This window comes from Vombatus ursinus, unplaced genomic scaffold, assembly GCF_900497805.2.
Source record: "Vombatus ursinus unplaced genomic scaffold, bare-nosed wombat genome assembly UNPS02014959.1, whole genome shotgun sequence".
Taxonomy (NCBI): Eukaryota; Metazoa; Chordata; class Mammalia; order Diprotodontia; family Vombatidae; genus Vombatus; species Vombatus ursinus.
The window spans coordinates 14,983,178-14,999,906 of NW_020954737.1; the positions used below are offsets into that span (position 1 = coordinate 14,983,178).

The 16,729-nt window shown below is 41.3% G+C and overlaps 1 protein-coding gene across 1 annotated transcript in view; it reads left to right on the plus strand.

Moving 5' to 3' along the window:
- Positions 1-230: 230 nt before the first annotated feature.
- Positions 231-16,729, plus strand: part of MRAS (muscle RAS oncogene homolog) — a 100,002-nt gene continuing 83,503 nt past the window's right edge. Inside the window, exons 1-2 of the mRNA XM_027845127.1 lie at positions 231-745; positions 1,345-1,471. The gene's annotated coding sequence lies outside the window, so the exon portion shown is untranslated. The remainder of the gene's footprint in view (positions 746-1,344; positions 1,472-16,729) is intronic.

The following is a 16,729-nucleotide window of genomic DNA, read 5'->3' on the forward strand; positions in this document are numbered from 1 at the left end:
GTACTTCAAGTTCTGGCCGGTTCACTTTCTCCTTTTAAGCCCTGGGGGGTGGGGGGCACGGAAAGAATTAAAGTTTCTCAGACACAAGCTTCCCTTAAGGTCCTCCCGACAAGCTTCCCACTTTTAGTCCACCTTAAAGCCAACTCACTGGAGCTCCGATGGCCGGATTGGGCTATTTGTGAGAAGAAAAGCAGGGGGGCGGGAGTTGGGAGAACGAAACCAGCTGTAGGTCAGCGTCCTTCCCCCAGCCTCCCAGCTGGACCCGAGGGTTTGCTCCTGCATCCCTGCTTTCTGGTTCGCACGTCTCTGCCTACCAGTGGGGTGCAGAACGCCACGGAGGCGGAGGGGCAATGCTGAGCTCCCCCCGCCATTTCCATGCAGGGCTATTTTTAGCTGCTTCTGTTGCAATATAAAGAATGTTTGGCTTGGAGAGCTCTTTGCAGAGAGGGTGCGTTGTCACTTTAAGGAGGATCTGGACTTCAGGGGGTGGGGACAGTTAGCAGAGGGGCTGGGGTGGCCTGGGTTTCAACCACTACCTTGGGAAGAGCGGGGGTTGTGTGTGTGTGTGTGTGTGTGTGTGTGTGTCTGTGTGGCTAAGGACTCCTTACTGAAAGGGTTTGCAGAAGACTCTGGGAAAGCCACCATGGATTTGTTGCGGGAGGCCGACTGATTTTCCTAGCGCCAACGTTGGGCAGTGACTTCACCCAGGAAGGACTGTGCGACAGCTGGCTGGCGTGGCTTAGGGGTGAGTAGCCCTTAAAGGGTGTAAAAGGGGAGAGAAAAGTGTGAGAGGCAGCGAGAAGAATCCTTCGATTTTGCCCTTCTGAGGCAAAAAGGCTACGTATGAACAAGCCGCAGCATCCCCCTCTGATGAGAGCTTGTGCATTGTTCAAGGGCAGGATGTGCACCGTTCACCCTACCTCTTCCCCTCTCCCTGTAGATTGTGGTCACGCGTTTCAGTCAGTGTCCTCTTGGGTACATCTGACCACATGATTTTGCACTACTTCGAGCTCGTGTTTTGATGCCTGATTTGAAAGGGGACAAGAGGGATGAATCCATCCCTCCACCCGAGCCCTGAAAGATGCTTCGTGGAGAAGCTCTAAGTTGAAAAGGTCCTCCGTGGCTTCCAGCCCTTGTAGTCCTTTGCCCAAGCTGTGGGGAGGGGTATATTTGGTAGAAGTGCTGAACCCTAGAGCTCTTTTAGTAGACTGGAAGGATGAAATGGCAAAGTGCCATTTATTCTCCTCTGTCTCTGAAAGTGAAAATAGTGATAAAATAAAAGCTGTAATTAGCCATCCCTCAGAGTAATTAATCAAAACTATGCATTTTTTTTTAACCCCATAGCACTGCTCATTTTCAAGCCAGAGAAGCATGTGGCTGGCTTCTGGATCAACTCTTTGGATTAGTGCAGCTGGTTTCCTTGTCAATCCCAAAGCCTAGGTGTATCTACTGTTTGAGGAACCAGTCTGAGGTGAGACCCTGTCATTCTAGAGCTTTTGTTTCTTCCTTTCACCCTTTCTCCCCAGCATCAATAGGCTTTCATCCTCCAGAATCCACAGGCATTTACTAACAAAGCCTAAGAATTGGGGCTTGGAGGGGGTTTCCATGTAGTCACTGGAAAGAACTTTCCACCAGAAAGGTTGCTTTAAAAAACAAACAAACAAATGAAAAACTACCAATGCTTCAAGTAAAGGGGGGAAATGGAGCTGCTCTTGGAGTGAATGGAACATTCCAAGTCTGGGGAAGATTAGGTGTTTGAGTTTCTAAATAGTAAATCATCTGTGGGTTAAATCGTGAAGTTCCCAGTATTCTCCCTGGGTAAGAAACCCTTAGCAAGTGAAATCTTGAGACTCCTTTTCCTTAAATTACCTTCCTGCAACCTCTTCTACCTCAATATATATCTTGAACCTAGCTTTTTCCTATCACTTTTTGGTATTGTGTATGCTTTTCACTTGAATAGTGATCTAATAAGTTTCATTTTTGCTTAGACAATTCTTTATCCTGTTTTGTAACATGAAGTTCTAAAACTCTGGTAATGGTTTTGTCAAGTCCTTTATTTTTGGAGATGATGCCACTTGAGAGTAGATTATAATTTGTAGAGTCAGGTCTGACTGAAAAGGTCAAATTAGGATCAATGGCTCCTCCTGCACAGACCACCTGGGAAGTCTCTTCTTAGATTCACAATAACAATTCTCATAGCTTGCATTTGTGTGGCACTGTGAGTCAGGAGGCTTGGGGTTTGGTTTTTTTTTTTCCCTAGCCCAAGTTATTTAACCTTTCTAGGCCTCAGCCTTCTCATCTATAAAGTGAAAGGACTGGATTGATTCCTAAGGCCCTTTCACTGTTTTATGCTTTATCTTGCTTGATCTCGGTGATGACTCTGTAAGGTAGGTAGTATCAGCATGATGATCCCCCCATTTTATCAAAAAAGCTTGGTGACTTGCTCAAGATCCTGTAAGAGGAAGAGCCTTGACTTCAGCCCTGGTCTTTTGAAACCAAGCAAATTGCCCTTCCCGCCATACCATTGCAGTTTCTCTCTTAGGTGGCTGTTGCTGTTTGCAATGTAGCTGGACTGGGGAGTCAGGAAGAGCTGAGTTCAAATCCTACCTCTGATCTTTAGTAATTATGGCCATGGAGCCTTAGTTTCCTCATATGTAGAACAGGAATAACAATACCTGAAATAATACCTATAATGACCCATGAGCTAATGAGTAAAAAGGGCTTTCAGAACTTTAAAGAAACATAGACATGGCAGTTATTGTCATTATAAATCCCCATGATCCCAGGAGGCCAAAAAAAAAAAAGACAACTCAAAGCAACTTCATTCCTCATGTGTACCTCCCAGCAGCTCAAGGAGAAGAGAGAACAATGACAACCAGGGAGATCACTGTCTATGGTTAGCCCACTTCAGGTTACTGTACATAAGTTGCTTAGACATCTGAGCTATTCTTTTTATAAGCCCAGCCCTGTGTGGGTGTGTTAGGATGAGTGTGGTTTCAGGACGAGTGGGCTGGACATCTTCCAGGGCCTTCTTGTTGGTGAGCTTACTTCTTTAGTCCCTGGACGTTTGATATGGCTCGTAGGTGGCAATGGTGAAGCTATCCAAGAAGCCAGATGTGTTTTCTGGGGAAGGTTCAGGTCCTGTAACAATAGATGAAGACTGAGAGCATTTCTGCTTTGGGGACCTTTCGTTAGTTTAAAAGTTTGATGCCACTCTAAGTCCTCCAGTGGAATAGAAAGGAAAAGTATTTATTAAGCCCTTACGGTGTGCCAAGCACTGTGCTAAGTGCTGGGGATACAAACAGAAAATCAGGGCAGCCTCTTCATGTTAAAGAGTTCACATTCTGATTGGAAGAGACAACCCATAAAAGGGGGTTCATGTTTATGTTCAGTTCAGGGCAGATGGAAGGGCCAGGTAGCACTAAGTTTCCAGTATGTAAAGTAACAGCGTCATAAAGGACTTTTGAGCTTTATCATAGACTCAGAACTGTAAGGGACTTAGAGATCATCGAATCATATCTCCTCATTTTACAGGTAAGGAAATTGAAGCCCCAAAAGGCTAAGTGACTTTCCCAAAATCATAATCCATAACAGCTAGGATTAAAACCCAGGGACTCTGAATACAAAATCAGTGATCTTTCTCTGACAGTATGTAATCAGTGAGTCATTGTAAATGTGTTGCCTAGAGAACCAAATTCACTCATATTTTCAGCTGTATATTTCTAGTGAAAATTTTACCCTGGGCCTCAACATATTTGCTTTGGCTTTGGAGGCCACACACTCTTCTCCTTTCTTCCCTCCCACCACCTCCTACAATTTAGAAGCTTTACAATTTTTTAGCTTTGCAGGAAAGAAATACAAAGGATATTCATTTGTTTGTTTATTTAAAGATGGCATATTGGTTGAAGGCATCTAATTACAACTTCAATTATAGCCCCCAGAGGTCCACAGAAGAGTTTTGAAAGATGGAGAAAGCTTCATAGCAGGGCTCACCACTTCTGGGATGGATATTTCCTGGGCCATGCCCACTGGCCCTTACCTTGCCTGGTCCAGTCCTCTTTTTCACTCCTATTATGTTTGTAGAAACTAGAGCCAAATGGTGATTAAAGAGCTTAGTGTGCCCTCCTGGGCCCTGTTTTTGTAATGTGGCATTGCTCAGAGTTCCAGACTTACACTTTCTAGTTATAGTTCATATAAACTTTGAGGAACCTTCTCCCAACTCCCACTGACAAGTTGGGTTCCCTGAGTTAGACTGGCTACATTACCCTCTTAGGATTCTAGGAGTAGTCCTGAGGGGTTAGAAGGGATGCCATTGGCTCAAGTCTCCACTGGTGTTCTTCCTTCCAAGATTATCAGTTCAGAATCAATTTAGTCAACCAGCCTTTAAGTAGCTTTTAGAAAGGGGTATTTATCAAGGTATACAATATGAAAAGTTGGTAATACTCTCCCACAAATACCTACAGAATCTAGAGGGATGAGGGCTTGAGCTTGAAAAGCACATTAGGCCAATGGCAGCTCCTTGCTGCTATAAGCCCTTTCTGCCATTCTCGAGGGTCTCAGAAAGTTCCTTTTAGGCATGATGTAATCTTACTGATAAGCCTCCTTGTAGAGCTATGAATCTAGGCTGTCTATAGCTCCTGATAATACAGATACTGCCACCAGTCAATCTAGAATGTTATTTAGGATATCATGGGAAATCCAACATCCCAAGGACCTTTGGAAGCTAAAAAGTCTTCCTCTGGTAAAAGATAGTGGAGGGAAGGTGGCTTCTCCTTCTTACCAGGCAGTTCCTACTTAGGGAATTCAATTAAAACTCTACACGCACTCCAATTTTTTGGGGGGAAGGCTAGGCAATTGGGGTTAAGTGACTTGCCCAGGATCACACAAGTAGTAAGTACCAAGTGTCTGAGGTCAAATTTGAACTCAGGTCCTCCTGACTCCAAGGTCGGTGCTATATTCACTGAGCCACCTAGCTGCCCCTACTCACTCCAAATTTTGGAATTACCTTCTTTCTCATCTTACTTGGTAATTTATAGACAAAGTGCAGGTCAAATTTTCCCAGCCTGTCCAAAAAAAATCATGATTCTTATGCAGCATCATTCTAGTCGAATGCCTTTTTCACACTTAATTGAAGGTCTTTTGATTTATTGACTGAGACATGATCTCCCCTGGTCAATATATCAGAGCTAAAATGGTGTAGAGTAGCTTTAAAACTCACACCCCTCTCCACCTCTCACAAAGTTATCATGTAGGACAAAGTAATCATGGAACTTGTAAAGGGGGGTGGTGATGGAATGGAAATATGCATGAAGAGGAGGAACTTAGTACAGTTATGTAATTATAAGTAAGATTACACTGGATATAACAACTGCTATAGTGAAATGCCAGGCACCTGGTAACTTGGAACCCAGAATTTGTTGAGCCCTTCCTGAACTTATGTGTAAGGTGTATTGTCAGTCTATAATGCTTTACTTATTCAGCAACGTGACTCATGAGATTCCATGTAAGCTTTCAAGAGCACAATTATCCACCCAAGGCATAGTCTATGTGGCTGTCTTGTGAGTTTTGATGAGCCAGTAGAATGTAAGCCCCTTAAAGGCTGAAACAGTTTCTTTTTCATTTCACTACCTCTGTTATCTTGAATATAGCAGACATATAATAAATACCTCATAAATTGTCATGAATGAACATTGAATTGAATGTTTAAAGCTTATTATGAGTTCCCCACTTGTCCAAAGACTTATTCTGACTCTGACTTCCTGGTCCTATGTTCCCTGTTACATGCGCAGGAAAGGTAGAATAAGACTTGGTCTAACACCCAGCTGTGCTTTGCTCCACTGATGAGGAGGAATGGCAGTATTTAGTCTGAAACTAATCATATCCTGCAATAGTTTTAGAAAGTTAGCAAATTTCTTGAGGGCAGCTTAACTTTCTTGGTTCATTTAGTTCATAATGTCAGATGACAATTTGAAATTTATCATACATGATCTAGACATCTTAATCCTGTTCTCCATGAATTTGCTGTGTTTGATGTGCAATACACGTCTACTATATTATAGTCTAAAGCAGCGGCTTTAATCTAGAGTACACTAACCTCAAAGGAGTCCAAAGACAGTCTTAACACATGGTTAAGACCCCAAAGGGGATCTCTCAACTTTGATAAGAAGCAATCCATCTCTATTTTCACTAACTTCTGAGATTCAGCATTTTCTCCAATTATTTAAAACATTATCCTGAAAAAGGGGTCCATAGGTTTCACTAGGCTGACAAAAGGGTCAATGATACATATTGGGGAAAAAAAAGGCTGAGAACCCCTGGTCTAAGCAACATTATAGTTCTGAAGTGCTTGATTTTGAATCCTGTTCAATACTGGAGGATTCCAGTTAGTATCTAGCCAGCAATGGAGATCTGAAAGAAGTAACAGTTGTTTCTCATTGAAGATAGTGGTGATAATAGGGTCTTTGAAATCTTATGACATTTCTTCAGTGTTCTGTATATTTAGATGCATGAATGAGAAGTGGGGGAAAAACCTATGTCATTATTGAGTTATTAAGTGCTTACCATGTGCTTAGAAATTTTCAAGTAGGAAAGGCTCTCAAGTGTCAGAGCTTCACTGTTCTGAGAGCAATGTCAGCCTCTTCAAAAGAAGAGTTGATGGCCAGGTTATCATACCTTGGCTAGGACTTTGTGCTTTGCAGGAAGCCCTTCATCCTAAATGGTGGAATGCCTATTAAAAAGAGTGTTGAACTATCAGTCACTCCCGTATAAAATAACCTCTGTCTCTTTTGAAGGTTGAGCCATTTGTACCCAGAGGTATAGTGAAGGCATGACTATGTCCATACTCAGACATACAGAGAAGTCTTTGTTTGTTTTTTGGCTAGGCAATTGGGTTAAGTGACTTGCCCAGGGTCACACAGCTAGTAAGTGTTATGTGTCTGAGGCTGGATTTGAACTCAGGTCCTCCTGAATCCAGGGCTAGTGCTCTATCTACTGTGCCACCTAGCTGCTCATAGAGCAGCTTTAATTTGGGATAGCTAACTTATTCTATAATAGCAAAGCTCCTACCTCCTATGATTGTTGTGAGGATGGAACAGGGTTATATTTCTAAAGTGCTTTTTTTCCTTTCCCTTTCCCATTCCCCCTCTGCTGCTCCTGATCACTATGCTATTTAGTTTGAGATGCATGTTTTGGTGGTTTTTTTCTAGCTGGTCAGAAAATAAATTCTCTGACCAGCTAGAAAACAACATCATTTCAGTGGTTAGGTATATTTGTTGGCAAACAGCTGCTCATTTTCAGTGACATTCTCATTAGATCAGCCTTTGTGGCTTCATCTGACAGATTCTCCCATTACCGTTAGTTAATCTGGCAGATTTACCCTGTCATTCCCAGGTCCTAGAGGTGGCTACAAATGGCTATTGAGATGGTGTTATTAAACTACTTACAGACATCTTCATTCTTTGGGAACCTAGGTTAGTAGTATGGTGCAATGGAAAGAATCTGAGGTCAAAACACTTGGATTTGACCTTGGTTCAAATCCCTGCTCTGCCATTTATAACTAGTGTAACAGAAAGTAGATGGGCTGCCCTGGATTTTGAGTTTGAATCCAACTCTGCCTCTTACTACTTGGGTTACCTTGGACAAGTCCCTCAACTTCTCTGAGCTTCAGATTCCTCATCTAAAAAACAAGGGGGAAGTTGGACTAGATCAGGGGTTCTTAACCTGGGGTTCATTAACTTTTTTTTTAATAACTGTAATTCGGTGTAACCTTTACACTGTTTCTAGTTCTTTGCTACTACAAAAAAAATGCTACTATAAATATTTTAGTGTACATGGAGACTTTTTTTTTAAATCATTGATTTTCTTGGGGTACAAACCTAGCAACAGGTCTCTAGGTCAAAAGGTATGGACATTTTACTCACTTTCTTAGCATAATTTTAAATTTCTTTCCCGAATAATTAAACCAATTTACAGAAGAAAAAACTTCTAAAATAAACGTGGCCTAAGGGCAGAGGTTCTAACCTAGAGTCCATAGAATAGAATTCAGGGAGTTAATGAACTTGGATGGGAAAAAAATTACACTTATTTTCAATGACCTCTAAATAAAATTGAAGATTTTTTTGAAAGTATTTAAAAACATTATTCTGAGAATGGGTCCATAGGTTTCACCAGACTTCTATGTGTTCATGATGTTAAAAAAAAAGAAAAAGAAAAAATAATCCCTGGTCTAAAGTTTAATTTGGTACCTTTCTGGCTAATGCTTCACCTTTCCCTTGTCAGCTCATTCCAACTCTTATATAGATTTAGATTGAAACGTCTCATGTTAAGACCCTATGTAGATATGATGATAAGCTCTGATAAGCTCTTAAGGAGCTACCGGCGCAATAATGGCGATGACAAATACACAAATGACTAAAATACAAGTCAAAAAGAAATTAATATATACAGTAACAAGAATACAGACCAAATGTTACGAGAATTCATAGGCTGGAGAGATCACTATTATTTGTTTGTTTTAGAGTGGGGATGGGTCAGGCTTCACTTAATGTTACATTTGATCCGAACCTTTGAAGATGGGCAGCTAGGTGGCACAGTGGATAGAATGCCAGGCCTGGAGTCAGGAAAACCTGAGCTCAAATCTAGCCTCAGACTCTTACTAGCTATGAGACCCTAGGCAGATCACTTAACCCTGTTTGCCTCAGTTTCCTCACCTGTAAAATGAGCTAGAGAAGGAAATGGTAAGCCACTCTAGTATCTTTGTAAAAATAAAAAACAAAAAAAACCCAACCAAATAGAGTCATGAAGAACCGGACATGATTGAAACAGCTAAATGACGGCAAAAAAACAAAAACAAAAAAAAAACCAAGCATTTCCACAGGTGGAAATGGGGTTGAAGATGGTTTCAACTGAAGGGGAAAAATAATACCAGCAAATGCATAGAAGTAGGAAAGAAATCACATTTGGGAAAGTGAGTAGCTCAGTGTTACTTGAGGCAGGACCTGGTTTTTTTTTTTGTTTGTTTGTTTGTTTTTGTCTTTGCATCCCCAGGACCTAGCACAGTGCCTTACACATAGCAGGCACCTAACAAATCCTTGTTGGATTGAAGTGCATAAAATAATACATTAAAAGAAGTAATGGGGGCAGCTAGATGGTGCAGTGGATAAGCTCCGGACTTAGAGTCAGGAGGACCTGAGTTCAAATCCAGCCTCAGACACATGACATTTACTAGCTGTGTGACCCTGGGCACGTCACTTATCCCTGATTGCCTCACCAAAAGGCAAAAAAAAAAAAAGTAATGGAAGTTTGGAGTCACAGTTTAGGGCCATGATGTAAAGGGCCCTGAAGGTCAGGCTGAGTCATTTGGACTTACTGTAAGAAACTTTTTATGATTACGCCTTAATGATAGTTCCTTCCCTCTGAGAGATTATCTCCAATTTATCCTTTCTGTGTCTCGTTTGTATGTAGTTGTTTACATGTTATTTCACCTATTAGACTGAGCTCCTTGGGGGCAGGGACTGGTTCCCCACCCTCCCCCACCCCCACCACACCCCCAATCTTTCTTTTTGTTGCTAGGGCTTAGCACAGTACCTAGTGCTTAATAGATGCTTATTGACTTGATTTGTGAGTGAATTCCCTCTTGGGCCACACATTGCCTCTCCAAAGCTAGCTCCATGTCACAGTGCAGCTGGGCTCTTTTCCAATAAGCTGGCCTTGACTTCTCATTTCCCATTCTCTAGCTCTCTCCACAACCATAGGAAGAATTAGTAGGAAAGAAGAGAAAGACACAGGGTCTCCTCGAGTTCTCAGCTTATCTTGTTCTTTTTTCTGTGCTGGAGAAAAAACAAAATCAGGTAATACAAATATCTTTCTGCAGAATATGAAATCCCCTGACATTGTTCCCTTAACAAGAAGGAGGCAATTTTCCATTTCATTCTTTGTAGTTTCCTGCCTCCCATTAGTTATTGGCTTTATAGCTGAAGTCAAGTGTCACTTAATTGGTATGTAAGAATTGAACATTTTTTTCTTTAAAGAGTCTTTTTTGTTGTTGTTTTTATATCACCTTTATTTCTGAATTTACCCTCCTCTGTTTCCTACCTAGAAAACCATACCTTCTAAGTGAAGATTTTAAAAAGGAAGAGGAACAAAATCAATAAAGCAAAACTAAGCATTGTATAAACTACGATATACATTCGCTTATCTCTTCTCCAGGGTTTAGTTTTGTCATAATAATTAGTGAGTATGCGATTTTGATTTTTTTTGTTCTTCCATTTTTTGCAACAATTCATACCTTTCTTCCCATACCTCTCTGAATCCTTTATATTCATCTTTTCTTATGTCACAGTAACATTCCATTCACACATCACAATTTGTTTAGCCATTCCCCAGTTGATGGGCATCTACATTGTTTTCAATTCTTTATTATTGTAAAACGTGTTGTTCTGAATATTTTGGTGTATAGAGGAATTCTCTGTCTTTGACTTCCTTGGTGTATATGCCTGTTTGCTCTTTTTTCAAATAGTTTTTGCTACTAGGACTTTACCAGAAACTTTCAACAATAGCCTCTGTTTAAAAAAAAAAATCAGAACCAGTTACCTCACAGGCCCCACATGTATCCCTGAGGCAGAAAAGAACTTTTTGGACAAAATCTAAGTAAAAGTTTTCAATAGGCATTTACTTTGGTTTCGTAACAGTATGGGTGAATGAAACCCACAGACAGTACCCAAACCTCTTTTAGTTAGGTGGCCGCAGGAAGTTTTGACTACCTTTTCTCAGAGCTGCTAATAAGATGTAAAGCTGACAGATCTAACTGCCTCTTTCTTTCCTTTTCCTGAGCTTTTCTTTCTTCTGTTCTGTAGTGAAGGTATAGTGAAATAGGGAAAGGCAGAGAGAATTAAAGCAAAGTGACTTGGAGAATTGAGAGTTGCCTTTCTTTGGAAAATGTTCTGAAATCGGGCTATTGAAGATCATTTTTATTCATTGATACTGAATTTTAGAAATTTATACAGCAACCTTCTGCTAATGTTTAGAAACTAGATTTTTTCTTTCCCTTAAAAAAAAGTTAACATGTATAAAACCAGTCAGTCTAGTAGCATTTATTAAGCATTGACACTGTGCTAAACCCTGGGATAGAAAGAAAGGTAAAAGACTGCCCCTGAATACTATTGTGCTATTTTTAAAGATGACAAACAGGCAGATTTCAGAAAAATTGGACTTATATGAACTGATGCAAAGTGAAGTGAACAGAACCAGAACATTGTATACAGTAACAGCAACAGTATGCAATGATCAACTATGATAACCTTAGCTCTTTCAGCAATACAATGATCCAAGAGAATTCCAAGGGACTTGGGTTGGAAAATGCTATCCACATCCAGAGAAAGAACTGATAGAGTATGAATGCAGATTGAAGCATACTATTTTCCCTTTATTCTTCATGTTTTTTTTTCTTCTGTTTCTTCTTTCATAACATGACTAATATGGAAATATGTTTTACGTGATTGTACCTATATGACCTATAGCAAATTGCTTACCATCTTAGAGAGGGGGAGGAGTGAGGGAGAGAGAAAATGTGGAACTCAAAATTTTATAAAAAATTAATGTTAAAATTGTCTTTACATATAATTGGAAAATATTTGAAAGGGGCGGAAAGACTGCCCCTACTCACGAAGAACTCATAGTCTAAGAAGGTGGGGGAAGGCAGCGGACAGCATGCAAACAACTATGTACAGACAAGGTATATACAGAATAAAATGGGGGTAATCTCAGAAGAAAGCAACGAGGATTCAGGAGGACCGAAAGGCTTCTTGGAAAAAGTGGTACTTTAGTTGAGATTTGAAGGGAGACGAGGAAGCCAGGAGGCAGAGATGAGGGAGACAGTTCTAGGCATTGAGTTCCAGGTAGTGAAAATCCTGGGAATGGGGTCATGGAGTGTCTTGTGTGAGGAACTGCAAGGAGGCAAATGTCACTAGAGGGCTGAGTATTTAGCTCGGGTGGGGGGTGGGGATGGGATTACTATGAAAGAAAACTGGAGGAAGGGGGCCCTAGTAATGAAGGGCTTTGAAAGTCAAACAGAAGATTTTATATTTGATCCTGGAGGTAACAGGGAAACACTGAAGTTGACTGAATAGCAAAGCAATATCATCAGACATGCATCTTAGGAAGCTCTATTTGACAGCTGAGTGGAGGATAGACCAGAGTGGAGAGAACCTTGAGACAGGTAGGCCAACAGTCATAGTGTAGGTTGCAGCATAATGAGGGCCTGCACCAGGGTGGTTGAAGTGTTGGAGGAGAGAAGGGGGAGGATCATAACACAAGTCATCCAGATTAGAAGTGAAAAAATTTTCCAAATATTTGGTCTTGTGTCTACAAATCATCTGGAGAGATGATGGAAATTTTTACTTTCCTTCTGGGGGGCATCGATTCCCAGATCATTGTTTTTGGTTTAGGGATATGTCGTTGTTTCTCCAAAGCATTATACACAACCACAGAACATTTTTCAATTATAACTTTAAATCAGTTTAAAGCTTCCACATCCTCGGAATTTCACAATACCCCGAAGATCATTTGAGATAGCCTAAGTGTCTTAAATAGAGGCTTGGGAATCTTTGGCATAGATAACAACAGCAAAATGTGTCTGTAAGTGTATTTTGGCTTTTTAAAGCTGTCTCAGTTAGTTTCCCTTTTATGTCTTATTTCCTTTGGGGACCCCAAGACCTGGTGAAAGCTGATTCCTGTCTCTGCATAGAACTGTTCATTTAACCTTCTGTTCTGCAACATTAAATTTCATCTCTCAAGGTCTTCTCTCAATGCTGGCTTTATTATAACCAGAAATGATGGAGGAAGGGTGGAGTTAATGTGCCAAAGCCTCAGGGCCTTAGTTAAAAAGCAATTTCTGTAAGAAATTTCTTCTTAGCCCTTCCTCATCCACTTTTCTCTCTAGTTCATCCTCCTCATTTTACGGATAGGATATTGATGCCCAGAGAGGTTAATAACTTGCCCAAGGCCACACAGCAAATTAGTGGCAGTAGATCTGAGACTAGATCCCAGCATTCCTGAGTATTAAACAGTACAATCTTCTTTCTACCACTCCATATTGCTTTTTGGTTTTTTTTTCTTTCCTGATTTCCAGCTGAGCACATGGAATTCTCCTTTCCCACCCCCTCTCCCTCCCAATCACAGCAGACTGTGTATCTTGCTGGGATAGCAAGAAAGTTAGAGTCTACTTATCTAGGGAATGGGTGGGTGTTTCCTGCATGTTTAAAATTTTACTGAGGAAATCAAAATAAAGAAACAAAGCTTTCATTTTACCTCTGGACTCTATAAACAAGGGAGGGACCGAACAATAGAAAGACAGGAGGAGGGAACTGGTCATTTGGCAGTTCAACAAAATAATTATGTTAATAAAACACCCTGACCACAGAAAGGCTGGTACCTGGAAAGTGAGGTGAGGCAGTTAGTTAGCATGTGTAGGGGAGGTGTTATCATGGTGCATTGGGGAAAGTTCTAGATTGGTTGCTGGGATGCTTTGGTTTTTGTTTCGGCTCCTATGCTAGCTAGTTGTGTAATTTGGGTTGAGTCACTGCTTCTCTAGGCTTCGGTTTCCTTGTCAGCAAAATGGGGGGAGTAGGTGGTTCCTTCTAGCTCTAAAACTCTATGAAGTACTATAGAGTTGCCTAGCACCACACTGCAAACTGGAGGTACATGAAGAGATTACTCTTGCTATCTGTAAGTTGGAAGATGTAGGTTGGCGTCCATTATCTGACTTTTCCTAGCCTCTACTTCCTCATCTGTAAAAGAGGGGACAGATTATGATACTTATACTGCACATATTTCTGGGTTGATGTGGGGAAGGTGCCTCGTAAACCTTAGATTAACAGTTAAATCAAAGGACCTTTTCTCAGCCCTCTTTGACCTCATTGTGGCTTTGGACACTACTCTCCTAGACACTCTTCTTTGGGTTTTTGTGACCTTGCTTCTCCTTGTTCTCCTCCTTCTACCTTCGTAGCCACGCCTGTTCAGTCTCCTTCACTGGATCAACTTCATGATTCAAATCCAGCCTCAGACAGTTACTAGATGTGTGACCCTGGACAAGTCACTTAGCTCTGTTTGCCTCAGTTGCCTAGCTATAAAGTGAGCTGAAGAAGGAAATGGCAGATCACTCCAATGTCTTTGCCAAGAAAACCCCAAATGGGGTCATAGAAAGTTGGACAGGACTGAAACAACTGAACAACAGCAAAATTTCATTTTCTTGCCCCTCTTAGCCCTTTATGCATGGGTGTACTTCTGGGCTTCATCCCAGGCCCTTTCCTTCTGTCTGAATGACAGCTGCCTAGGGCTTTATTATCTCCATTGCAAATGATTCCCATTTCTCCATATTCAATCCTCATCTCTTTCCTGTGCTGGTATCTCCACCTGGATATTATATAGTCTTGTCAAACACAACATCTCCACAACAATTTCTCTTGTGCCCCTAAACCTACCCCTTTTTCTAACTTCTCTATTTCTTCTGAAGGCACCACCGTCTTTCATTTTCACTCATGTTCAAAACTTCAGGATCATCTTGCACACTTCACTCTACTTCATCTAATAGGTACAATCAGTTACCAGGTCCTGTCAGTTCTATTTTGGTCACGACTCTTAAATCTTTCCCCTTCTATCCACTCACACAACAACCACCCTGGTCCCAAGCTCACATCACCTCTCACATGACCTGCATTGTCAAAGCCTCTGACTCAGTTTCCCTGCCTCCAGCCCCTCCCCTCTCCAATCTATCCTCCCCACAGCTGCCAAATTGATATTCCTAAAGTTTCAGTGACTCTCTTTGCCTTTAGGATAAAATCAAACTCCTTTTTTCCCCCCCTGAATTAAAGTCCTTCACAGTCTGGTTCCAATCTCTCTTTGCAGATTCACATCACTCATCCTCACTAATGCTCCATTTCACCCAAATTGCCCTATGTACTATTCCCTGTACACAAAATTCATCTCCCTCCTCCACACCTTTGCTTAGGATGCCCTTTTTGCCTAAAATGCTCCCTCTCCTCTTCCTTATAGGATCCCTTGCTTTGTTCAAATTCCAACTCAAGTACTGCCTCCTATAAGAGGCCTTTCCTCATCTCCTCTATTCTAAGTGCTCTTCCTCTCCCCCCCTTCCACCATCCCTGCCCAAATCCATTGTACTTACCTTGCATATATTTTACATATGTTTATCTGTGTACCTGTTGTTTTTTTCCAGTAGAATATAAGCTTCTTGAGGGCTAAGTTTTTTCATTTTTATATTTCTCCCTAGCACCTAGCACAGTGCCTGCCGAATAGCAGGCATTCAGGAAATGCTTTTGTAAAGTCATTTCAGTCACGGCCAACTCTTTGTGATTCTAGATCTGGTTTGCCATTTCCTTCCTGGCTCATTTTACAGATGAGGAAACTGAGGCAAACAAGGTTAAGTGACTTGCCTAGGGTCACACAGCTAGTAAGTGTCTCAGGCCAGATTTGAATTCAGGTCCTCTATCCACTGTGCCACCTGGCTCCCCTTCAGTAAATGCTAGTTGAGTTGAATTGAAAGCTATTGTTGGAGTGAGGGTTATTTACATGTCAGTAAAGCTTATGACTTAAGTGGAAACCCTGAACTGGTGAATGATTACAAAACTGGCACTTCTTATCAGGTTTCCTAAGACTGTCAACCCCTAATACAGAAATGGGAGGCAGCTGTGAATATCTTTTAGCCTTTACTTGCTCTCGAATGATGTAATGGAGCATTACATCAGGTTAGTCCTGCTTAATGCTTTACTTTCCTGTTAGGAAAGAAAGGAAGAAAGAAGGAAAGGAAGGAAGGAAGGAAAAGAAAGAGAGAGAGAAATAGAAAGAGAAAGAAAGGACAAATGAGCCAGGGAGATCTGCAGCCAAATAAGCAGCCAGGCTGCTCACTAGAAAGTACAAGGACCAGTCATTTCCATAAATCTACCTGAATTCCCTGGGGTTTGTAAACAGACCTACAAAAAACAAGTCCAAACTGCTCACCAGCCTGGTTTTCAGTGACAGCTTACATAGCCTTTCTGAAGTCAAGAGCTGTGACTCAGCCCTGGTGAACAGTAAGACACAAAACTTGGATGGCTGCCGTGCCCCATTCTCCAGATAGCTCTGGCACAAGGAGTACCTCAACCTCCAGGCCATCCTGCTCAGCCCCTGTTAGTGGGAACAAACTGGTCTTCATGTAACATGCTATTAAAAACTGAACCATAGAATTTGAAGATTCCAAAGAATTGAACATAAATACTTCAGAGGGAGGGGACTTAGTGGTGTAAACAGGCTGCAACATATAACAAATAAGGAACCATGAAGAATTGGGAGGAGTAAAAGATATCATCGGTGTAATGTGTGATCAAAAAAGATAGGGTAGGTTGAGGGGATGAGACAACATAAAGGTTCTATTGGGATCCTCTCAATATCAGGAGAAATGGGAAAAGGCCCCTAGCACTTTGGGTAGAGCCCTTATGGCACACTTATAGGAGGGCATGTACAAGATTTGCACAGATGGGCAGGCATGGATGGATTGCAATCTGTACTGTGGGATAGAATATTAAAATTATAGATTCATTTGACTCTTTTGGGAGAAAGGAAAGAAAGAAGGAAGGAAAAAAGAAAGGGAAGGAAGGAAATAAGCATTTATTAAGTGTGCCAGGCATTACCCTAAGAGCTTTACAAATATTATCTCATTTGATCCTTTCAACAGCCCTGG